This window comes from Rousettus aegyptiacus, unplaced genomic scaffold, assembly GCF_014176215.1.
Source record: "Rousettus aegyptiacus isolate mRouAeg1 unplaced genomic scaffold, mRouAeg1.p scaffold_m13_p_4, whole genome shotgun sequence".
NCBI lineage: Eukaryota > Metazoa > Chordata > Mammalia > Chiroptera > Pteropodidae > Rousettus > Rousettus aegyptiacus.
In genome coordinates this window covers 52451012-52476271 of record NW_023416307.1, presented here as the reverse complement: position 1 = coordinate 52476271, position 25260 = coordinate 52451012, and the positions used below count along the sequence as shown (strand labels likewise).

Below are 25260 nucleotides of genomic sequence, written 5' to 3'. Positions count from 1 at the left end.
AACCATCCAAATAGGAAAATATATTTGCGAGCAACACCTCCAATAAGGGCCTAATGTCCAAAATATACAAAGAACTCATATGACTCAATAACAACAAAAAACCCCAAATGATCCAATCAAAAAATGGGCAGAGGACCTGAACAGACACTTCTCCCTAGAAGACATACAAATGGCCAACAAATGTATAAAAAGATGCTCAACATTGTTAGCTATTAGGGAAATGCAAATCAAAACCACAATGAAATACCATCCCACACCTGTTAGAACAGCTAAAATCAACAGGACAAGTAATAACAAATGCTGGAAAGGATGTGGAGAAAAAGGAACCCTTGTACACCACTGGTGGGACTGCAAATTGGTACAGCCACCATGGAAAACAGTATGGAGGCTCCTCAAAAAACTAAGAATTGATCTACCATATTATCCAGCAATCCCTCTACTGGGTATTTACCCCAAAGACTTGAAAACCAATAACCGAAAAGATATTTGCACACTGATGTTCATAGCAGCATTATTCACAGTGGCCAGGGCATGGAAGCAACCAAAGTATCCTATGATAGATGACTGGCTAAAGAAGCTGTAGCACATATATATATAATGGAATATTACTCAGCCATAAGAAGAGATGAAATACTGCCATTTGTGTTAATGTGGATGGACCTCGAGATAATCATGCTAAGTGAAATAAGCCAGACAGAAAAAGTTGAAAATCACATGGTATTACTTATATGTAGGATATAAACCTAAAAGCAACAAACAAACAGGACAAACAGAGACTCATGGACATGGACTACAGACTAGTGGTTACCAGAGGGTAGGGGGTGGGGAAGGAAGTGGGAGGTAGATGGGGTAGAGGGGATCAAATATATGGTAGCTGAAGGAAACTGGACTTTGGGTGGTAAACACACAATAGAATATACAGTTGTCAAATTATAATGTACACCTGAAAATTATGTAATTGTATTAACCAATGTTACCCCAATGTTAACTTTTAATTTTTTAAAAGTTAAAAAAAAAGACTGTCATATCGTTTACTCTCTTTTCTGTCATCACTCATGTAGACTCCAAAACTTGCTAACTTCACACTCACTCACATCCCTCTCCTTGCTGGCGGTCCTGCAATCTCCAGCCAGATCTAGACCCAGGTCTCATATTTGGACTACAGACCCACAGTCTTCCCTATCTCCAACGTCTCCCTCACTTCAATCCATCCTTAATGTCACTGCCAGGTCAAGTTTCCTAGTTCACAGCTTTTATTATGTGAACTGTGCTGCTCAGCAATATTTGCAAAATCTCCATTAACTAATAACCTCTAAGCTTTCAACCTGCAGCAAGGCCTCTACATTTTAGCCTTATTCTACCCTTGTTCTATGGAAATACAGAAATTCCTAGCTACAGTCAAATCAGATTACTGTTTATTCTCTAACACAACACAAAACACACAACACAACACACCCCTCCCATCTCTACATCCTTGTCTTGTCTCCTCCACAGGAATCTACTTCTGGGGGGCCAGAAACTAAGTCGCAGGTCTTAGCAGTTCAGCATATGACTAGTGCTTTTCACTGAGTGAAGAGTAGTTTAGAAAACTTCAGCCTTGATAGATTTGAGTTTCAAGGCCTCCTGTATTCAGCAATGCTGTGCTAGCCCAGAAAGCACCTACCCTTTTTGTTCATTTGTTCATTCATTTACTCGCTCTCTAGCTCACTCGCTAAGTACTTATTATGTGCCAGATATCTGCTATGTGCTATAAAAGAGGTTAAATGATAGAACTCTGCCCTGAAGAAACTCATTTCGTGAAAGAGTATGGTACAAAAATAGTCATAACCATAGTAAGTCCTGATCTGAAGGTGGCAGTTATCAGAAATTTCACTCAAGTGTCACTCCAAATTGAGGCTGGTGAGCATGTAGTAGGATCCATGCAGCAGTTTTAAAACATGGCCTCAAAGTTTTAACACTCCTCCCCCAAAGTAGAGGGGAATCTATGCTCCCTCTATGGAATCTGGGCAGCAGGCTTTTGACTGTCTGTCACAGTGAAAGTGACACTCTGTGACTTCTGAGGTAATAAAAGACCAAACAGGTTCATCTGGCTCTCATGGAATGTTCATTCTTCGAACATTCTTTCTAGGGACACTCCCTTGCGGAACCCAGCTACCATGCTGTAAGGAAGTCCAAGCCACAGGGAGAGGTCACATGTGGGCAAGCTGGCTGCACATGTATCAGCTGAGTCCAGCTTTCAAGTCATCTTGGCCTAGGTACCAGATAGTAGGTGAAGAAGATTTCAAATGATTCCAGTTTCTAGCCATTTGAGTCACCAGAACCATTCGGATCTTTACAAGCCACCCCCACCATGACCTGTTTCAATTCCTGACCCACAGAACTCCTGAGCATAATAAATGTAACTATTATTATGCTGAGTTTAATAATGTTTCATTCTGCTAAGTTGGGGGATGTTTTGTTACCAGCAATGGATAACTGAAACAATCCCTTCAAAAGTAAGTGCTACTTACAGCAGGGCCCTGGGCGTGCTGGACTAGGGGCCTGGGGCCAAGAAAGAGTGACACCCCCTAACGATTATAACTGGTACACCCCTTTTAATATCTTACCCCATTTATCAAGTTTACTATACCTTCATTTATTCAACATTCAACAAATATATATTGAGTGACAGTCACTGTTTTAGTATTAATGAAAATCTCTGCCCTCCAGGAGCTTACCACTTAGTGGAGAAAACAGACAAGGAAGTAAAATAGAAACCATATAACGTAAAGGTTAAGTATATGGAGAAAAACTAAAGCCAGGGCATGAAATGTCAGGGGTGCAGTTGAAACTTTAGACAAGGTATCCAGGAAAGGCTTCACAGAAAAGGTGACTTGAAAAAAGTCCTATTGAAATGGTTTAGGATGGAAAATACTAGGTCCATCTGGTTGTCCCCAGCTACGTACGCTCCCATGTCAGCTGCTCACTCAGACTCACAACGATCTTTAGGGTCAAAGAGCTTGGGAGTCTCTAAAACATCGACTCTCAAATAAGAAGTATATGAAATCAAAGCAGGAAGAACCCTGAGAAGCTATCCACCCTCACCCGTTATCTTTCAGTGGGGAGACTGAAGCCATGGTGTTTCAGCTCACCTAAGACTTAACACGAGATCTACGTATCTGCATAGCCCTGTGCTGCTCTTCTCACTCTCCTCTGGCTTCTAGTGCAAAACCCTCAGCATCTAAGCTCTTTCTCCCTAAGCTACATGACCCCAGCCAGATGCACCTGATGCTCCGCATTTGTCAGCAGACATAATCTGAGACCAATCGCCAGAGTGGGTAGGGTGGGAGAGTCCAAGAATAGAGCAGCACTGACACTAGGCAGAAGCTAGCCTTCCCACCAGTGGCATTGCTCCTGCCCGTAATGTCTTCATGGACATCCCCTCCACAATGCAGCCTGTGATAGAGAAAATGGACACTTCCCATTTTCTCTTCTCAGCCCCTCTGTTGTGGGTTAAATTGTGTTCTCCAAAAAGTCATATTTAAATCCTAACACACACACTGCCTGCCATCCTCTTCCCTAGAGCTTCAGAAGAGCATGGCCATGTCGACACCTTGATTTCAGATTTCCAGCTTCCAGAACTGTGAAAATAAACTTCTGCTGTTTTAAGCCACCAGTTCGTGTTAGTTATGTTACAGCCTCCCTAAGAAACTAGAACATCCTCATATATAAAAAGTCTGGAGCCACTCATGCTCCCTATTTAGTCTTTGTCCCTGCAATCCTAGTGCTCAGAAGCAGCTCCTGCCTCCCTCAACACTTTTTCATGTCTACTTATGGTGTACATGCAAAGACTTCCCGCAGAACCCTGCAGAAAGCAGGAGAGAGGCCAGCCGTTCCTAGAGCTGTCAGTATAATTTGCAGACCAGCTTGGTCTATGTCTTGCTATAGGCACAATCTATTTTATAAGGTTTGTCTCCAACTATTCTACGATTCATTGGTCTTTTTAAGAATGACTGATGGGCCCTCTGACGGGCTAAGAGGTCACAGGGAAGTACCACCCACAGGAGATGGAGCACTCTCATGGGTCTACTAGTGGCTTGTTAAACAGGAATCATTGCACTAAAAGGCTATTTACAATACGGAACAAACAAAAAAAAGAGCATCGTACCTTTTAACCTGTTAATGCTGTTCTTGGAATATAATTCAAGGAAATGACACAACAGAAGAAATAAACCATTTGAACAGAAATAACAGCAATTATTTATAATAACAGTTACTCATAATAGTGGAATAAAAACTGAAAATATTAATTGTGGAAAAGTTAAAAGAGAGCATCATAGTAATACCTAACATATCCTAAGCTCTTACTATATGGCAAGCTTTGTTTGGATTATCTTGTTTATGCCTCATAAAAACCTATGATATAGCTGTATTATCCCAGTTTTAGAGAAAAAGAAACCTGTTCAAGGTTACACAGCTAAGAAGAAGCAAGTGACTTCTATTTTATGCCCTCTGCTTAGAGTAGTGACTTGACTGTGGCCATGTTAAATTGGGTAAATTCTAGTTAACTTCCCTAAGCCTTCAGTATCAACTATAAAAAGGGAATGACAAAGATTAAATGCAAAAGGTGTGAAGACATAAACTATAAAACATTAGCAAAATGAAAAGTACTTACAGCCACTTATTGATAACACTGAATATCTATCTTATGTGGCAGAAATCTGACTATAGTCTATTCTGCATGCCAAGTTCAACAGCTAGAATTTTATCTTTTATGTAGTAAAGGATCAAGATTGCTTTGTAACCAGGAGTGTTACAAGCCTATCTGTGTTTTAATGTTGTTTTAAAGTACAATAATAGAACATCAACTCAGGGTTCCAAATTGGAATTTTATCTAAATCTTGATCCTTAACGAGTTTTAGAAGCTCTCTAGTAAAAGCCCTGGAATGATTTCTCCAGAGAACAAGCAGAGTGGCCCTGGAAGCAGCACTTTCCTTAACTCACTGACTTTCTGCAAGAAAGGCAGGGGCTTCATCCCCTAACAGCTGTACCCAGGGATCTGCCTGAAATATTGACAAGAGGAAAGCGGAGAACCCATAGCACACAAAGACTTGAGGGCGTTCTGATGGCATTTGCAGAGGACTCTCCTCACCATTCCCTCACTGGGTGGTTGTAAGAATGATATAAACATGTTCTGCCAGCAGTTGAGGGTCTATACATGTATAAAGGAAGGTTATTATGATTGTCAGGTCTTAAAGGCCTGGCAGCATCAAATCCCAGGCAAATATGCAATTAGTTCTACTAACCAAGGACCCCATTCCCGTCCCAATGAACCAGGCTGAATAATGAAAGACATAAGAAACAAACAATCCAAGTCATCACTCAGATGTGGCAGTGGGCCCTTCCTTGCTCCAGAGCAAAATCACCCACCCTCTCAGAGCAAAATCAGAGACTTGGCCCTTGAGTCCAGAAATATCTGAGGAGGGAGAAGGTGACCATCTCTCCACACTCTAGCCCTCATATGAATTTTCCCATCATGCTTGCCATTTGTTTAGCATTTCGCTATAGACTTGCCCACCACTCCCTGCTTTATATGCATCAAAGTCCTTTCTCATCTTTCCCAAGCAGGAGAGAGAGTGTGTCAGGTTAATGTAACCCTCACATGCTGGGAAGTCATACAAATCTCCATTTTAGAAATGAGTAACAGAAGTTCAGAGTAGTTAAATAATTTCCCAGTTTCTCCCATCTAATAATTTGTTGAGCTAGGATTCAAACCCAAGTCTGTTAGCTGCAAAGTCCTAAAGAATCCCATCAACTACACGCCCAGTTCTCACAATCAATGAGGAAAGGTAGGTAAGACGGACTCTGCAATCTGCCTATACAAAACCTGTCTGGCGCACAATATGATCATGCACTATGTGGTCAACACACAGCTGACCACAGACATGAAGGTCAAGAATGCTCACATTCAGGACCCAGCCAGGCGAAGCCCATTCTGCTCCACCTTTGCCACACACAGGCACACCTCTCTGTAAAAGGAGACCATGGCCCTGGAAAGGGGTCAGTCGCGCCCTTTCGGAACACCAGCACTGGGCTGACATCTGGATGCCTGAGTTCCTGGGCCTGGCAGCCGTTGTGCCAACCACAACCCTCAGAAAAAGGAGAGAGTAATTAGAAAGCAGTGCCCCACAGACCAAACTTAAGTCATGTTTCCAAAATAATCTCCAAAATGAAAGATCAGCCTGCGCCTGCAATGACAGTACTTGGGCCCGACTCCTCCACACAACCCCCACTTCCTCTGGGCACTTAAGGGGACCATAAAGGGAATTCAGCAGAGGCACCACAGGTATGCACAGTTGTTTCTATCCAGCGCAAATGTTTACCAACCTTCCATTCTATGCTTCATGGGAGATAAGAAGTAGTACCATAGTGGTCCTGCTCCTGAGAAGCTTACAACTCGGTGACAACACAGCTAAGCAGCAAAGACAGGAAGGCCCAGGTACAGAGCAGATACTCTAAATGAAGTGGAGTTTATCTAAGAATTGCAAGACTGGTTCAACATTTGAAAATCAATCGATGTAATTTACCACATTAACAGACTAAAGCCGGATTGGGCAAACTATGGCCAAATCCAGCCTATTGTCTATTTTGTATATAATGTTTTATTAAAACACAGCTGTGCCCATTCATTTACATATTCTCTATGGCTGCTTTCATGCTAACATGGCAGAGCTGAATATTTAAAAAATATTTACTCTTTTCAGATAAAATTTACCCACCCTTGCTCTAAACTATTGGGAGAAAGCCTTTTCAGCTACAAAACTGCCTCAACTCCAACTCCCTCTCCTCTCTGTTCTACACACCAGGTTGGGAGGTAAACTATAAGGGTGCCAGACTATAAGGACTGGAAGACCAGGCAACTGCCTTCCAAGGAGAAAAGCAGTCCAAGGTATGACTCCTGCTCTTCCCTCCCACTGGTGCTGCTTCCCTAACAGAAGCCTCATAGCTCTGTGGAAGAATCTAACACAAGTTTCAATAAATGCTTGGATGTAGAAACACTGGTCCTATACCCCCATGTTCCACTTCCCAACTCACCTGTCCCAGAAAAGTAGAGCCGTGGAGGTCTCAAATCAATGATCTAAGCTTCCACTCTAGCAAACCAAGCAAAAGAAGGGCAACTAAACCGAGCAAGCATAAGAAAAATAACAAAGAAAAAAGAAGAAACCAGTAAAATTGAAAACAGAAACATAACAGAGAAAAATCAATGAAACTAAAAGCTGGTCTCCTTTGAAAGATCAATAAAATTGATAAACCCCTAGCCAGACTGATAGAGAGCAAAAAAGATACAAACTAGAAATATTAAGAATAAAAGAGGCAACATCATTACAATCCCTAAAGATATTACAAGGATAAGTAAATATTACAAAGAACATTTTCCCATTAATCCCACATGTCAGATGAAATAGAGAAATACAAAAAAAAAAAAAACACACACAAACTATCAAAAATCACTCAAGAAAGATAACCTGAATAGCCCTATATTTCTTAAAGGATTTAATTTATTGTTAAAACCTAACCCCGCCCCCCCACACACACACACGCACACACACAAAAACTCCAAATGGCTTCACTGAAAATTTTTACCTAAAATTTAAGGAATGAATAATGATCTTACACAAATGCAAAGGGAAACAAACATTTCTCAACTCACTTTATGAGGCTACCAATACTCTTAACACCAAAATGAGACAGACATTACAAGAAGAGATCAATCTCCTCATAAGCATAAAAAACAAAAAAAACCTCGACAAAATGTCAGCAAATTGAATCCAGCAATATATAAAAAGATTAACAATATATCATCACCAATTAGTTTATTCCTGGAATGTATGGCTAGTTAAACATTTGAAAATCACTTAATGTAACTCAGCATAACAACAGACTAAAGCAGGGGTCAGCAAACTATGCAGTCTGTTTTTGTAGATAATAGTTACTGAAACACAGAGACATCTATTCATCTATGTGTTGTCTATGGTTGCTTTCGTGCTGCAGTGGTAGAGTTGAGTCATTGGGTATAGACCTTAGGAGAGCTGAGTGGAGAGTTGAAGAGACTTATAGCCCACAAAGCCTAAAATATTTACTATCTGGCTGCTATGGTCTGAATGTTGGTGTCCTCCCAAAATTCACATTGAAATCCTAACCTCCAAAGAAATGGAATTAGGAGATGGAACTTTTGGGAAGTGCTTAAGTCATGAGGGTAGAGCCCTCATAAATAAGGTTAGTGCCTATAAATAAGAGACACTCCAGAGAGATCCCTAACCACCTCCCTCTAGTGAAGACAGAGTGAGAAGGTGCTGGCTATGAACCAGGAAGAGGGCTCTCACCAAAATGTGAGCAAGTCAGCACCTTGATTTGGACTTCCCAGCCTATAGGACTGGAGCAGTAAGTTCTGTTGTTTGTAAGCTACCCAGCCTATGGTACTTTGTTAGAGAGCTTGAACAGATTGACATTTGATCTTTAAAAAAAGTTTGCCAACTCAGAGACAAAAGAAAAAAATATGATCATATTAACAGATCCAAAAAAACCACTTGAAAAAAATCATTATCCATTCATGATTAAAAAAAAAAAAAAAAATCTCAGCAGACCAAAAGTAGAAAGGAACTTCCTCAACCTGATAAGGGAAATCTACAAAAACCTAATAGCTAATAACATCAATTATAATGGTATGTGACTGAATACTTTCCCGTCAAGATGGCAAATAAGGCAATGGTATCCATTTTCACCACTCCTATTTAACATCATACTGGACATCCTCACCTGCGTAATAAGGCAAGAAAAATAAAAATCAAGCAGATAACATGATTATTGATGTAGAAAATCCCACAGAAGCTACAAAAAGCTACTAGAACTAATAAGTAAATTTTAAAATGTCACCAGATATAAGATTAATATATAAAAATTAATTTTTAAAAAAGAAAACCTCAGGGAAATAATTAAGAGATAGATGAAGGCTGAAAATTAGCTCTAAATCCCAGACTCCTAATTTTTTAAAATTATATATTTTTGTTTGTTGGTTAAGTGCCAATAATTATATACTAATTATATTAATTTTCTAATTCTGTAGGTACCTACTTTGCTTTACTTTATTCTCTGATTTTATTTTTTTTAAATCAATTAATATAACAAATCAATTATATTTATAAATACTAGCAATGAACAACCGGAAAATAGAATTTTACTAAAATTACTATTTACGATTGCACCAAAAATATTAAATACATAGTTATAAATCTAGCAAAATATGTTCAATATTTACATGCTAAAACTATAAAACATTGATGAAGAAACCAAAGATCTAAGTAAATGGAGAGATACAGCTTATTTATGTATTAGAAGACTCAATATTGTTAAGATGTCAATTCTCCCCAAACTGATCTATAGATTCAATACAATACCAAACTTCCAGTAAGATTTTATGTAGAAAACAATAAGGTGTATCTAAAATATATAGGAAAGGCAAAGACCTAGAATAGCCAAAACAATTTTGACAAGGAAGAACTAAGAACTCATAATACATGATTTTGAAACTTACAATAAAGCCATAATAATCGAAATAGTGTGGTATCACTGAAAGCATAAACACATAAGCCAATGGAACAGAATAATCAGAAATATACCCACAAAAAATGCTCAATAGATTTTTAACAATGATTCAAAAATAATTCAATAGGGAAAAGATAGTCTTTTCACTGGTGCTAAACTAACTGGACTTCTATATGCAAAAAAAGAACTATCTATACCTTGTGGCACGTACAAAAAAATAACTCAAAATAAATCAGATCTAAAAATAATACCTAAAACTATAAAATATTGTTAGGAAAATACCATAAAAAATCTTAATGACTTCATATTAGGTAAACATTTCTTAGATTCAACACTAAAAGAATACATTTTTAAAAACTGGTAAACTGGACTTCATTAAAATTAAAAACTTCTGCTCTGTGATAATAGACATGTTAAGAGAAATAGTGAGAAAACGTTTGCCAAACATGTACTTGATAAAGGATTCATGTCTAGAATATAAAAGGAATTGTATCTCAAATCTTAATTATAAGGGAAGAGTCTAACAAAACTGAGGCAAAAGACTTAAAAGATACTTCTCCAAAGACAACACACGAATTACAAATAAGCCAATTAACAAAGATGCTCAACATCATTAGTCATTATTGGAATGCAAATTTTAACCTATAAATGATAGATAAAACTATACCTATTGCAATATCTAAAATTTAAAAATCTGATACATAATTAGTGCTGACAAGGATGTGAAAACTATAACCCTCATATATTGCTAGTGGGAATGCATAATGGTAGAAGACACTTCGGAAAATAGTTTGGCATTTTACACTTATCCCACCACCCGGCAAGCTCACTATTCCAGGTACTAACTCAAGTACCTGTACACTAATATTTATAGTGAATTATCCATTATCACCCTATCTGGAAACAACCCAAACATCCTTCAATTGGTCAATAAATACACTGTAGTACATTCACACAATGAAATAATACTCAGCAACAAAAGGGAACAACCTGCTGATGCACCCAACATGGATGAATCTCAAGCACACTGGGCTAAGGAAAGAAGGTGAACTAAAAAGGCAACCTACCATATGCTTCTATTTATGTGGCATTCTTAGAAAGGCAAAATCACAGCGACAGAAAATAGATCAGTGGTTTCAGGGTCTTCGGTTGGTGGAAGAGTTGATCACAATGATGCATGAGGCAATTTGGTGGTGGGGGTGAGGGGTGATAGAATTGTTCTGTATCTTGATTGTGATGGTTCTTATATGACTATATATTTGCCAAAACTCAGAACTGTACACTAAAATGAGTGAATTTTTGTAAAATTATACTTTAATTTTTTTAATGAGAAAGAAAAAATGTCTTAAAAAACTATTCCATTATGATGCAGCATTTAATAGAAAACTTGTATACCTAAAACAATGCCTACCACTTGACAAGCAATGGAATCAAAAGTCAGAAGAAACTGCCAAATGTATCAGAATAAAGCAGAGACTCTTCAAAACTAGGAAAAAGTGGTGTGACTGAATTATGTGCAACAGATCATGATTGAGTACTGAACCATAATTTTTTCAAAGCCTCCAGTTAACTTTCAGAAGATGATATTTAAGTTTTAGCAACATTATTTATTCATAGAAAAACAAACAGAACTCTAAGTTTAACCTAAAGGAAATGAAAATAGAACTCTGGTATACTTAGAATTCCTCTGAATTATTCTGTCAACCCTAAAGGTGCTAAACTTGACAAAATCATAGGCACATACAAAATTGGCCAAGGAAAGCAAAGATAATTAATAGTTTGATCTCGCAGATGACCATAAATGAAAAAAAATCAATGAAATATTAGAAAATCAAAGCCAACAAGGTATATTTTTTAACTGTATATATGACCCAGTATTTATTCCAGAAACTTAAGGATGAATTCAAGGAATTCGAAATCATGAACACAGATTACGAAAAACAGCATTTCATCTTGAAATCATGTGCAGTTCTGATAGACAAACACGTTCAGAATTATTTTAATATTTTGATTCTGATAATAATGAAGAAAGTGGTATATAATTTTAAAAATAAAAGCATATTATAATTAAGAAATTTTTCTAAAATTGTGTATATTAAAGGAAGTGTTTTTTTTCCTGAGAAACTATAAAGTGATATGACTCTTACAGCCTATGGTAACTTGGAATCAAGAAAATACAAGAATGTCACCTCCTGTTACATACAATTATTACCTTTTTCTTCTCTTCTACTAGCCTGAGTTGGTTTCTATTAATTTTGAATAATCCTTTCTTAATACACAAATCAAAGAAATAATTAGTGAAAAATCAACCTAGATTGATTCTCAAATCTGGCTGGCACTGGAAACACCTACAGGAGGAGCTTTGTGAAAAACAGAAATTCCCTGAGCCCACCACCCAGGTGTTGGTCTGGGGACTAGGGAGGCATGAATTATTTTGCAAACAAGGTTCCCAAAGGGGCTTTATAATGAGCTGGGTTTTGGATTTTGTAATCGTGCTATTAGGAAACAGAGGCATAAGTTATGTCCTCACCTTGAAGTTTTTTCAACATAGTTGTAGATATAAAAATTTTAGCATGAAAAGTACTAATCAAGATATAAACATTCCATAATAATATATAACTCATCACTATCAAAAAGATTTTACAGAAACTGCCTCAGACATTCAAATGAGAAAGAGAACTTGAAGCTGAGCTCAGAGGCAGCCCCTGTTTTGGGGTAGTGTCTGACAGGTTTTAGAAACTTAACTTATCTGCCAAAGAAATATTTAAGGATAAAGGGACTTGTCAGTCAAAGAGCCAAACAAAGAATATTCCAGGTAAGGATAAACTCACAGTTAAAGGCTGAGAGACAGAAAAGTGTAAACTGGGTTCAGGGACAATAAATTAACAAGCCTCGTTGGTTTGAAGGTCAGAATATGGAGGCCATTGAACTTCATGTTGACTGTCCAATGAGAAGCAGGGAGCCACTGAAGGTTTCTGAAGGTGGAGTGACACCATTAGACTGTGCTTTAAGGTTAAAGCAATCAAGTGTAAAAATATATTTGTACCACAGAGAGGCTATAGTTAATATTCCACATGTGAACCAGCGAAGGTCTGGTCAAGAGCAGTAGCAATATGAAAGTAAAGCCAAGTCTTTCTTTGTCTGGAATAACCAGAACATCCACAGGAGGAGGGGCTGAGCAGCTATGGTCATCTACCACCAGCTGGTGCCCTAAGTGGCTCTCTAATTATTACAAAAAGCCTGAGAACTCCCTAAAGTATCACTGGTTGAAGCACAAAGGGGTAAAATCAACAGCCATTGCATTAATTGTATTATGCCCACAGTGAGACCCTACTTTGAAGGCAGCTTTTGGTAATAAGAGGCAAGTTGCAGGGTAGGGCTGTGTTCCCCCAGGTACAACCTGTTGCTTGCTCATTAATATACTCATTTCTGGAAGGTTAGCAACCAAGGGACTATGAAAATGATTACTCTTCGTACTAATACAAAAATACCAAATGGAACTTGGCTAATAGGGAAGGGTAGGAATGGGTCCATTTTAGGCACCTCTTATGAACAGGCTTAGTGCTTAGCAGGAAAAATGCATAAAGTTCAGAAGAAAAAAATAGAATGGTTATACCTAAGCATAAAGAAGATAATTGGAGAAGTGAGACAGATGAGTGGAAAGCACCTTCTTATGGAGCAGTAGAGGGACAATCCCTTAAAATGTTCATTGAGCACTTCCATTCACCCATTAGCCAGTCCTTCAACCCAGATGCCCTAGAAACTGTGGTGTGTAAGGCACTGAGCTAAGTGTAAGGACACAAAGATGAACCATGACCTTTGTCCTCAGAAGCTCATAGCCAAGTAGGACACCATGTCTTACAACTACATCACAAGTAAAGGTAACCGAGCACTTGTTCATCTGCCCACAGCCTCCTCAGGTAAGTGGAAAAGGGGGTCCTCTCTCCATTTACAGATGCACACACAGAAACCTGGACAGTGCTGGAGCTGACCACAAACTGTGGGCTCTTCCTAGTTTTTCACACAACTTCAGAGGACACTCCATCTAGTCTAGCCCTAGAAAAGTAGGGTCAGTGGAGATGGCCAGAGGCTCGAACTGTTCATACGGGTGAAAATTTCTATGAAGGATGGTACATTCCAGATTCAAGGCAGACTCAGAAAATAGTGTCAGCCACAGGTATTGAGGTGGGATGGAGGCTAGGACTTTAAGGTGGGTGGAATTTGTATGGGTAGATACAAGGTACCTGGAGGCAGACAGACAGCAGTGATCACAGAAGTCAGGTCAGATAAAGGAACATTCATCCCTGATCCCCAGGGACCCTCAGACTAAAGAGAACAAACTTCAAGGACTTTGGAGAACCAGGTAGAGCACGTAATGGAACCAATTCTTCTGGCCTATGTCAGGCCTTCCCACCCCGTCACCATCCTCCAACAGGGTGAGATAATATGAACTCTGGCTGTTTCCAGCTCTGCCCCCTAATTATTTGGCCCCTTAGACCAGGTTTCCACTTCAGTATAATGCAGGTGTCATGTGGACTGGTCTCCTGCAGCCCTAACACTTGCCATTCCAGAACCAGGAAATGAGCTATAATACATGAAGTATGAGGAAAACACACAAATCTCTGGTAACCCAAAAGTCTTCCAAGGGACTGGGCTTTCACCTGCACTCTAGATTTGCTTCTCATTATTTTTGATCTAGTATAAAATTAAAACAAAACTGTTCCAGGGATATCCTAGGCAGCAGAGGGAAAACAAGCCCAGAATGAAAACCACCCCAGGACAAGCAGGCTTGCATGGTTGAGAGCTCACCACAGGGTCAAAGGTATTTCACCTAGTTCCAATAAAGGAGGAGCTGAGAGTTCTGAACACTGGAGCTAAGTGTTCCTGCCTTCTTCTCTCTTGCCCTGTTCATGCCCACCCTCCATTCTCATCTTTGAGACCTTTTCTGACCACTCCAGCCCCTGAATTTCTTGCCACCCATAAGTTCCCTAATTGAATCCGTACCACAGCACTAGTCCTTGTTTTCTAATTACTTCATGCATGCTAGCTGTTTTCCCATAAAGACTCGAAGTCTCTTGAATATACTACCTTTGTTTCATAATTTTCCACAGGGTGAGATGGAGAGTAGGTCCATAATTAATGTTTATTGGCTGATGTATAGGTTATTTCATAGGCAGAGGGGACACTACTCAGTACGCAAGTTAATAGCTATTCTTTCTTTTGTGCCTATTTATATTCATATTCATTTAATCTTTATAACCTAAGCATAAAGAAAAGGAAACTGAAGTCACTCACATGCCCACGAACATCTAGCCAGTCATTGACCAGGATGGCTCTGAACCCAAGTTTAACACCAAAGATCACATTCTACCTTTGTACTGCTTCCTCCTGCTATAAATCTGAAGGAAAGCACCTCTCCACTAGAAACCTCAACCTCTGAAAATCAAAAAGATAAACAGCATTCTAAACTATGAAAGCTCAAACTCATAGGTGTTTGGTTCCCAAAAGATTGAGAAGTAACTCATAAGGTCTGCATTCACAAATTAGCATCAGATTGGGGGGGGGGGGGCGTAGTCAAGAAGCAGATATGAAAGAAAAGGAAATCCTCTCCTCATTCAGCTTCTTTTGTCTCCGGAGGGCTCTGCACTCAGAAACCGAGAAAAGGAGAGAAGAGAAAGGGGGACAGAAGTACCAACAGTGGGGGGATGAGGACAATGGGAAACTTGAGAAGCCGGATCTACATAAAAATTCCCCCAGCTCCCAAGTGGAGTGCCCATTGTGAGCATTCACCCTCAGACACCAAGGGACAGTGAAGAGAAGGACAATAAAAAGAAGGTGGTGTGAACATCTGAAAATACAGCCTTATCTCCTTGCCACCGGCGGTAAACAGGGAGCAATTCTTACTGGCCCTCCTCCTGCCCCAGCTCCACTGGGCCTTGCTGTCACTGTCCATTTAACAAGGCCTCCAACCCTGGCACATCGGGTGCATACAGCAAGGCAATTGGCCTATAGAGACAAACACAAAGGTCTACCCACCCTGAGATTGTAAGGAAAACTGCTTTGGCTCAACCTGTTGGCTTAAAACAAACAGAAAAGAATGAAGCCAAAACTTAAGAGACAGAGAATTCATCTGCAGAATAGAACAGGTGGTGGAGGTGAGTGACTCACATAGCAGACCCCAGACCAGCACATTCATCTTTCTGTGATTGTGGGGCAGGAGGGTAGAGGAGTGATGAGACAGGGCAGAGTCACATGATACTGAGTCTATCCCAGTGACATTTGTGATGTCCTCACTCTGGATTACTGGCTGATGGTTCCTTGATTCTAAGCCCACCTGCCACCCAAGTGTCCACCTGTATATTTCCCATGCAAATGGTCTTACCTCAGGTCCTCTGAGTACACCTTCTGTTGGTCAGAGGAAAATGACTCAATAGTCAAGTTGGGAGAGAACAATGACTTCTGTTGGGAAAGGTTACTTTCTAAGGGTTGTTCTATAATGTCACTATATTTATAGAAAGGACAGGACAGAAACCTTATAAAAATGAACAACTTTCCAACCTATGCGTATTGGTTTGAATTGGGGGAAGGGTAGTTAGGCTTTCAAGTGGCCTTGTTGTGTATATGCAGAATGCTGAGAAATGTTGTTCTCATAAAGACTCCACATGTTCATAGAGTCTCTAAACACTTATCCACAGGCCAGGCTGCATTCTCAAATTGCCACCTCCTGACCTACTTTAAAGACAAAGAGCCAGTAAACCAACTTGTTCTGTTTCACAGACTCTAGACTCATATTTTGGGGAGAAAAGCAAGGAGTCATTCTTGTAGGCACTAAGTATATGGTGACTCCAGAGCATTCACGATCCGTTCGTCTGAGACTGGCAAAGACCTCCCCAGCCAGATCGATATTCTCCCTCACTTTTGGCACTGCGTGGGCCTCTCTTCCCTCATCTGGGGCCAGGCTCCTTTTCTGAGGAGCCTTCCCAGCAGAATCCCCTGCAACTGCTGAGCAGGGGCTCCTGCCTTGTAGTGACTACACCTATCTGTCTAAGCTTCAGGCAGCAAGAGGGTTCACCTGACCTTACCAATAAGACCAGAACTTCCCAGCAAACCTCATACCAAAATAAATAAATAAACACACACACACACACACACACACACACACACACACACACACACACCACTCCAAGGTCCCAACTGCCTTCCTTCTCAGCTAGCCAGTTACTGCACAAAAGAAACCAAATGCACAAATCCTTCACCACTGTGTAGTGGTTCTCCAAGCTAGTGTTGTTTGAGGACCAGCATCCTTTTGTATCATCAATGTACGAGGGCACAGACATACACATCCTGATGAAAAGGCCTTGTGCAAGTTCCCAGAGTACCCATTACCCAATCCAGCATCCAGTGCCCAGCCACACCCCACCCAGGGTCAACTTTACTCTGGGCATGGGAAAGAACATTCCACAATGGTCTAGGGCACTGTGGTGCCAGCAGCATCACCCTCCACAGTCCCTGAATGTGCAGGGCAGGGAAAGAAAATAAGACAGGATCACAGAAGACAGAAGGGAAGATCAAGAATTTAAGAGAAAAGAAGGGAGATAGAGGGGAAGAGAGAAAAACAAAAACCATTTTACTAGAACCTGAAATGCCTTTTAGGAACCCAATAAGGCTGCCATAAGCACCTACACTTCTCTCCAGAGACTTGAATTGTGAATCCTGGATGCTCCGAAGTGTGATGGGTTACCCCAAATGGTCCTCTGAAGCCCCCCCCCCCATTTGGAAATAATTTTGTGCATTTTGATTAAAAGGATTTCATTAAGTCAGAGAAGAACCTACAGCCCCACTAAGAAGGGGGAGGAAGCTCCAGGCCAGGCTCCCAAAGATTGGGGAGGTGGGAACAGTGCATACACTCTGATCTTGCTCTGGGGGAGAGGAGGGATGGTGAAAACCAGTGGCCCCTGAGGCCTGACATTATGCCCACTGCCCAGTTGTATTCCCACCTTGATTCAGCTAGCGGAATCTAAACTGCTACTTTTATTCCCTCAAGGCCCCAAAGGAGCTGGGCCTTTCTCCTTCAGGTTATGATATAGAGGATGTGTTCCCCCTCTCCAACCAAAACAATACTAGAAAACCTCTCCCCAGCAGCCCATCTTCGCCTCTACAATGCCACTCCTAAATTCAGTCCTTGGACTCTTGAAGGATAGATAGCAGCACAAGTTCCAGGGAGGAATCTACCTCAACCACTGACAGCAACACCTGGAACTTAGTTTATCCAAAACTTTCCAATGGTAATGATCTGCAAGCAAGAGTCCTTCAACCAGGGAACCCCAATTGAAGAGAAGGAGGCAGAGCAGGCGAGGGGCTTGAGGAGCAGGGAGTGAGAGCGAGAAGGCAACTCCCAACTCCCAGCTTTACCTGAGACCCCGCCACTGCCTTCACCGCCCTACCTTCCCGGTGTCACGTTTGGGCTGAGAGGACCTTCACGTTGCGCCCCAGCCCCCGCGTCAGCCGTCACGGAGTCCTCCTGCCAGGGCTTGGGGAACTGGGAGAAAAGCCCATCTCTTTTACTTAAGGGCCGGCGGCAATTTGCACTTCTCAAATCAAAGGCACGTCCTTCAATGACTCAAACAGACAATCGCATCACTGTCCCCCGGCACCTCACCTCCCAAAAGGAAACCCCCGCTGCCTGGAGTTGTGGGGTAGTCCCCGTACGCGCCCCCTGCCGCAACTCTTGACCACACGTAGGATGCCCTCTCCAACAGAGGAGTCAGGGGCAGGCTTCCGAGGGAGGGTCCCGACCCCCGATCCTCGAGTCCCCACCCTCGGAGGGCCGGCGCCGGGACAAAAGCGTGGGGGCGGGCTCACTCACCCGCGCGGCGAAGGCGGCCCGGGAGCTGAGGACCGCGCTAGGCGGGAGAGCCCCAGCCGCGGGGGCGCAGCGCGGACTCAGCACTTGCTTCGCCGCCGGCTGCCGACCCGGCGGTGCGGGGAACCGGTGAGGCGCGTCCCGGGCCGGTCGGAGCCAAATGGGGGCGTGGGCGGCCCGGGGAGAGAGTGAGCAAGTGTGAGTCCGGAACGAACGCGCGTGAAGGCAAGCGACTGAGAGCGCGGCGCTCCACGTCCGGACTCAAACTGCGGACGCCGGCTCACACGCGCTGATTTGCATGTCATTTGCATAGCGCTCAGGGAATGGACCTGCGGCCCTTTCCGCCACGCCCACCCGTGCTCCTCCCCGGAGTCCCAGTCTGAGAATCCAGAGCAGAACCCGGCCCCTGAGGAGGATCCATCTGGCCCGTCCCCTGCGCCGCTCCAACTCCTCACACACCGGACTAGTGGCAGGCAGAGTGTTTTTTCGATTTTTCATTTTTCATTTTAATTTTCTTTTCCCCTGGAATACCACTCCATACAGGACAAAAGAGGAACGCACACTAAGAAAACTCTGTAGACTTTTAAATTAAGTTTTTTATTTGATGTGGCCATCAAAAACAACGAATAATCGAGTAGATTTCCCCAAATTAATACAATTTTGGTTTTTGGGCAAAGTATCGTGAAAAATTTGTTTACTTTCAAATTAGTAACATGTGCAATTTCGTTCAGTAAATGAAGAAACACAAAATTGTGTAGGCAATTGAGAACACTACCCGTCACTTTCTAGGAGCAAAACGTTAGGCAGGTTGCTTATCTCTGTTACTCCGTTTTCTCATGTCTAAAATGGAGAAAATCTAAGTGACCCATAGGAATGTGAGGTTTCAGTGAAATGTGGTGGGTAAAGCTCTTAGGACAGTGCCTAATATAGTTATTATTAATGCTTAAACGTGTAAGTATGACCTACGTCTACTTAGCCAAGAGGCAATCAGATCAAGGTGAGGCAAGAAGCAGGGAGAAGGGGTGAAAAGGCTGTAGAAAGCATAAAGAGAATGCCCTAAGAATAGAGACAGTCTCTCTGGAGAGTTCAGACCAGAGTTTCCCACCCAACTCCACTGTCAGGCTAACCAGATCCAGGACTGATGAAGTCTCCTACTCTTGCAGTTCTATCAGCTTTTGCTTCATGTATTTTGTCTCTTTGTTGTTAGGAGCATACATATTAAGGATTGCTATGACTTCTTGAAAAATTGACCCCTTCATTATGCAAAGCCCTCCCTATCCCTGATAACTTACATTGCTCTGAAGTCTACTCTTTCTGAAATAATATAACTACTTTTCTGATTAGGATTAGCATAGTATATCTTTTTCCAACTATTTACTTTGAATTTATGTCTTTATAGTTAAAGTGAGTTTCTTGCAGACAACATATAAATGGGTCTTGTTTTTTGATCTACTCTGACAATCTCTGTCAAATTTAGTGCACTTAGACCACTGATGTTCAAAGTGATTGTTGATATAGTTGGATTAATAGCTACCATATTTGTTGCTGTTTTCTATTTTTTGCCCTGGTTCTTTTCTCTGATATTCACTTTCAGAATCAAATTGAGCTACTGGAGGTAAAACACAGAAGTGTGGGCTCCTTCCCATCTTATATGTCTGGGTCCCCCTGAAGTTTTCAACCGTCAGACTTGTTCACACTGAGCTTCCCTAAATTCATTTATTATAGTTCAGATTTTTTCTGCCCCAGCACTGGTTCCTGTGGGGATTTCTGCTCCCGTAAATTGTGATCCTCTGTATCCACCTATCTCTCCAATATTGGAAGTACAGTTAACCTGTGAGATCACTTCTCTTACAGATCTAAGAAGAGTTGTTGATTTTTTTGTTATTGTTGTTGTTCAGTTTTTTACTTGTTAGGATGAAGATGTCCAAACTTCTTACATGCCAGATTAGAAACTGAAAGTGTCTCATCAACATTCTAAATATTCTAGATTTTTAATAATAGCAGGTGTGAAGTATAGCCAATTGTGGTTTGGTTTTGGTTTGCATTTTCCTGACGACTAATGATGTTGAACATCATTTCATGTGTTTATTGACTGTTGGTATATCCTTTTTGGAGAAATGTCTTTGAACTCTTTTGCCCACTTTTAAATTGGATTATTGGGTAGTTTTTGGTCATTGAGTTGTAAGGATTCTTTATACATTCTGGATATTAAGCCTTTGTCAGATATATTATTTGAAAATATTTTCTCCCATTCCTTGGATCACTTTTTCACTCTGTTGATGTGCCTGTCCTTTGGTGCACAAAAGTTTTAAATTTTGATGAGATTCAGTTTATCTGTTTTCTTTTGTTGCCTGTGCTGTTAGTATTGTACTTAAACTATTGCCAAATCCAAGGTTATAGAGATTTTTTTCTATGTATTCTTCTAAGGGTTTTATAGCTTTTACTCTTACTTTTAGGTCTGTAGTCCATTCTGAGTTAATTTTTGTATATGGTGTAAGGTAAGAGTCCAACTTCATTCTTTTGCATGTGGTATCCAATTTTCCCAGTAACAATTTGTTGAAAAGACTGTCTTTTCCCCCATTGAATGGTCTTGGCACCCTTGTCAACAATCAATTAACCATATATAAAGGGTTAATTTCTGGACTGTCTATTCCATTCCTTTTAATCTATATGTCTGATATATGCCAGTATCATGCTGTTTGATTACTGTAGTTTTGTACTTAGGAAGTTTTGAAATTAAAAAGTATGAAACCTCCAACTTTGTTCATCTTTTTGAAGATTGTTTTGGCTTGTTTGGTAGGGGGAAGTCTCTTGAAATTTCATTTGAATTTTAGGGTGTTATTTTTCTATTTCTGCAAAAGCCAGCATTGGGATTTTGATAGGAGTTGCCTTGAACCTATAGATTAATTTGGGTAGTGTTATTATCTTAACAATATTAAATCTTCTAGTCTACAAATGTAGTATGTCTTCCCATTTATTTAGGTCTTCTTTAATTTCTTTTAGCAGTGTTTTATAGTGTACCAGTCTTTCGCCTTCTTGGTTAAATTTACTTCAAAGTACTTTATTCTTTTGATGTTATCAAAAATGGAATTGTTTTCTTAATTTCCTTTTCAAATTGTTCATTACATGTATATAGAAATACAACGGATCTTTTGTTTATTGATTCTGTATTCTGCCCTATGATGTCAATTTTATTTCACTTCCAAAATTTCTCTTTAGCGTGGAGTCCTGTCCTCTAAGGGAGCCCTGGCTGGTCAGTTTCAAGAGTTGATGCGGACTAGACTGCACCAGTCCTTCCAAACTCTGGCTAGTGATTAGAGATCAAGAGGGTTTCCACAAAGTTCTAGGAAATATATCAATTAACCTGAAAAATATTACAGCCACACACACAAACCCAGCACAAGTTGTCTAGTTTGTCAAGATAAATAAATGTGACAAAAATTTGTCTGTTAGTTCCCTTAGATATCCTGAAATAAAACAATTTAGCTCCATTGTCCCAAACCAAGACCATAGTTGTAGAAAATATTCCTTTGCTTTGTGGGATGGAGGTTGCCTGTTTATATTTACTGCCTTCCCAGGAAGTTTAATCTGCAAGCCCTGGCCTCCATCTATCTGTGTACATCCTCTGCATCCCTTCCCTGGCCTGGCCCCCTTTGCTGCTGGGTCTTCTTTAGGAAAGCCAAAGGAGAAGGAAAGAGAAGGAAGAAAAGTAAAATGTCACAGTTTATTAATGTCTCATAAATGTTGAATAATAAATAGCTCACCTTAGTTTATGAATTTGTTAAATCCACCTAGAAAAAAAAAATGAATTAAGGCTGGATTAACCCAGCATGTTTTGTAATAGTCTCCTACATGTCCATGTATGTATGCACTGGAACGGAGACCTAAAATTAGGAGGTTGACTAAAAGAGCAACAGTCTAGAATCCTCTCTTTTGTAGGTCTTTCAGGGTCTCTACTGGTTCTTCCTCCTACCTTTCATCAAGACTATACCTAAGTGGTCTTAGAAAGAAGTATATCTACTTTTCCTTCCCAGTAATATGAGAAGGAGCTTTTAAATTCAGTCATGAGTTCCAGTGACATTCTGCCTGGAAAGTGCTTTCTTATGACTATATAATTATTTGTGCTGCTAATAAAATGTCATTCAAATTATAATAGTGACAAAAATTCTAAAGACTTATAAATTTAACAAGATAGACTCAGGATCTATATTGAAAAAAAAATGAGTAAAAAACTGTTAAAAGACAAAATAGGATTTGAATAAAATGAAAGTCACATCATGTTCCTGGAAGGAACTACAATATAAAACTGTTAACTCCAGAAATTTTAATACACAAATTTAATGTAGTTCCAATTATAATCCCAACAGAGTTTTTCTGGGAGTTAGATAAAATGATTACAAAGTTCTCATAGAGAAAGAATGCCAGTTAATAGCTAATACAACCATAAAAACGTAATATAAAAGAAAGGGTGAATGTAAGGAGCTTACTAAGGTATCAGTCATACTATAAAGTTTATATACTCAAATCAATATAGCACTGGTAAGAGTATATAAAAATATATTTGTGGAACAGAATAAATAATTGACAATTATATCACAGTAGTTATAAGAAGTGTTTCTGTGCTAAAGTAATAGTTCAAATGGGAAAATGATAAATTTTTTTCCTTAAAGTGCAAGTGCCAATGGCCACCTATCTAGAAGAAAATAAAACTGGACTGCCATCTTATACTAAATTCAAACGTAAATTACAAATGGATTAAAGATTTAAATGTAAAAGAAAAATAATTTTAAACTTCAATAAAATTATATAGGAGATTACATGTACAATCTATGGTTTGGGGAGACATTCCTTACTAAGAATCAAGGACTACAAAACAAAAAGCAGGCATTTTAGATCACATATAAGTAAATTTTTTTAGAATGGTCAGAGGCACTAAAACAAAGTTAATAGCAATAAATATGTTGGGGAAAATTTGCTACTATGTTTTCTAAAAGGATCGCTTTCTACACAATGCACCTTAAAAATTGATAAGACAAAACCAACAACTGAAAAGACAATTGTGCAAAGGATACAATGAAAATTTCACTAGTGAGTGAACCCAAAAGGCCCAATAAACATGAATATGTTCAAATTCACTAGAAATTAGGGAAATAAAAATGAAAGTAGCATAAAATTGCTTGACACCGATCACACTGGCAACACATAAAAACAGCCATAGCAAAGCTTCCACTGATCAGACATGAGAAAATTTAAATGTCAATAACAATCATAACTGCAATGGATTTAAATAGATCAAATAAATTTAATCAGTGAATTTACAGTGATACTAAAAAACAAGTTACCATTGAAGGATGCTAGGACACCAATTCGTTATTTTGAAAACTGGTTAATAACTGGAAAAACTCAAGCATTTTCTTGTCTTACATATATGAACTGTGTTATTGGGTAACCAAAAATCAGAAGTAAAGAATTTTTTCTATATAGATGTCTTCCACATCATACATGAAAAAAGAGAGAGTTGGACTATTATCATTTGGTAACATTAATGGATCTGGACACTGAGCATTAATAATTGCTAACATCACAAAGAGAGAGACAACTGGACATTATGTGAGGAACAGACACCAATCTATGAATTATTCGTGCTGTAAAGACCAAACCCCAATGTGACCAAGCCTATAGATTCTATGATCAATTCACAGGAAATAAGTAGGATGAAGAAAATATTCCACAGCAACATAGGGAGACAATCTGCAAAATTCAGACTGTGGGAAAATTCACAGCACCAATAGCCTGGTTCCTCCAACAAATGAATTGTAAGGAACAAAACGATAGAAGGGAAACTGTAAATTAAGAGACATAAAAGACTAACCAAGGCAATTGGTGGGCCTTATTTGAATACTTATACAACAAAATATAAACACTGACTGAATATTTAATGACTATTCTTAATTTTTAAGGTATGATAATATCGTGCTTATTTTATCTTTTAAAAATATATTTATATCTATGGATAAAATGATGTCTGGAATTTGCTTTAAAATGATATGAAACAGGGGAAAGTGGATGGGGCAGAAATGGGCATGGGTTGACAGTGGTTGAGGCTAGCTGATGGGAACATGAGTATTCATTATACTGTTTGCCTACTTTTAGGTGTGTTTGAAATTCTCCATAATAAAAAGCAAACACACACGTGCGCGTTTGCGCACACACACACACCAAGCTGTAGTTACTATTGTTGATTACTGGTGGTATGTATGAAGGCAATTCTCACACATTGCTAGCAGGTATGTAAAGTGTTACAACCTTTTTAAAAGGCAATTTGGCAAGATCCATTATTAAAAATACATATATCCTTTGACCCCAAAATTCTATTCCTGGGACACTATTCTTTAGAAATAGAAGTAGAAACACATGAGGCCACATGATAAGTATGTTTATGGTAAAATTGTTCATAAGGGCCCCCAAACTGAAAACAAAGTGAATGCTTGCAGCAGATTTAGTAGATTGGCCCACTCTCAGTCCAGTTAACACTTTTCTTGTGGGTCTTTCTATTTTTTAGAGGCTAGAAAGCTAAAAATATAGTTCCAAGACTCCCTTGAAGCCAGAAATCTAGACTGTGATTTAATTCACCAGTCAGAGGTACTAATACAGACCTAACAGACACAGCATGGATCAGGAGTCAAAAGTTCTGGTGGTAGCTTCCTGATCCCCAAGTTGCAGCTGAGGTGGTGTGATTCTGGAACCAGCAGCCAGCACAACAACTTTCCGACTATGATGGATGTAGCAGTACCCTTACTGGGCAGGTTCTGTGG

The 25260-nt window shown here is 39.8% G+C and overlaps 1 protein-coding gene across 1 annotated transcript in view; it reads right to left on the bottom strand.

Moving 5' to 3' along the window:
• Positions 1-18538, bottom strand: part of MYLK (myosin light chain kinase) — a 239956-nt gene extending 221418 nt beyond the window's left edge. The window contains exon 1 of the mRNA XM_016159354.2: positions 18449-18538. The gene's annotated coding sequence lies outside the window, so the exon portion shown is untranslated. The remainder of the gene's footprint in view (positions 1-18448) is intronic.
• Positions 18539-25260: the final 6722 nt, after the last annotated feature.